At 44.3% G+C, this 1,071-nt stretch overlaps 1 non-coding gene across 1 annotated transcript; it reads left to right on the forward strand.

Annotated features, from left to right (window-relative positions):
* Positions 1 to 531: 531 nt before the first annotated feature.
* LOC119932756 lies at positions 532 to 669 on the forward strand. Its single transcript, XR_005452491.1, has one exon. It is a non-coding gene; the product is annotated as a small nucleolar RNA SNORA7 (small nucleolar RNA).
* Positions 670 to 1,071: the final 402 nt, after the last annotated feature.

Raw genomic sequence — 1,071 nt, forward strand, 5'->3', positions numbered from 1 at the left:
GGCCTCAGAGTGGAGCAGGGGGAATTTTCACTTGCTAAACCAGAGGGAATCAGTCTAAAAAACAAGGCCTGATGGTATTAAATTACATTTAAAAAAAGCAGAGACCAGAGGAATGGAATTGTGGTTCACAGATGAGAATTTCACGATAGGCAAGTAATGTTGTTGGAAAACGACCGCCTTACTTTGGAGAAACAAGAGGTCTGTAACATTTATTGGCTTCAAGTAATAATTCAATTAATGCTTTCAGACTTTTGGAAAGAACTCCCCGATTTAAATAGACTGCTTGAATTTCTTTGCAACTTGGTGTGTGAGCCAAATAAGAGGAACAGTGAAACAGTCTGATTAAAGTTTAAATGAATCCAAAACACTTGCAATCACAACTTACATATCGATGCTTCAGATCTTTCCTATGTTTATCTGGTAGCCAGTGTAGAAACTTTAGGAAAAACCAAGAGCAATGTGGACACTCTCTATTTATTGTTCATGGTGTCCAATTTCCATCTTAAATTTCCCAATCCTACATCTCAACACTCCTTCTCAGGGTTGCACCTGGAGAGTTTCCAGTACTCTACCAGTCTCAACTAAGGGAGGGAGAGTCAAGCAGAGGCCTACCCATTCCATTCCTAGTTTGGCCAGTGGCTAGCGACTGGAAGGCAATCTGCTACAAGTCAAAACTCAACCATGCCGGGCAGCAGCAGCATGGGAGAGACTCGAGGGTGGAGACTCAAGTTTATTGCACAGAAGGAGGCAGTGGTATACCACTTCCATATTTTCACCAAGAAAACTCTGTGGATACACTACCAGAACGATTGCAGTTGGAGACCGGAGTGTCCTGGGAAAGATGTGTGTGTGGTGTCGCTATGGGTGGGAAATGACTCGACGGCATAAGACAATACTAGACATCTCAACACACCCCAGCTCTCAAGCTCTACCACATCTCATCACACGCCTAAATACCCGCAGCTCTAAAACACTGAGGTAAACTCAGGAAGTCCCCAGGCTCCTCCACCCATAGTTCCCTCAGAGTCCATACCCTGGAGAGCCACTTCAACAATTTAGTTGGAGGGCAGG

The sequence above is a fragment of the Tachyglossus aculeatus genome, chromosome 9 (genome assembly GCF_015852505.1).
Source record: "Tachyglossus aculeatus isolate mTacAcu1 chromosome 9, mTacAcu1.pri, whole genome shotgun sequence".
Taxonomy (NCBI): domain Eukaryota; kingdom Metazoa; phylum Chordata; class Mammalia; order Monotremata; family Tachyglossidae; genus Tachyglossus; species Tachyglossus aculeatus.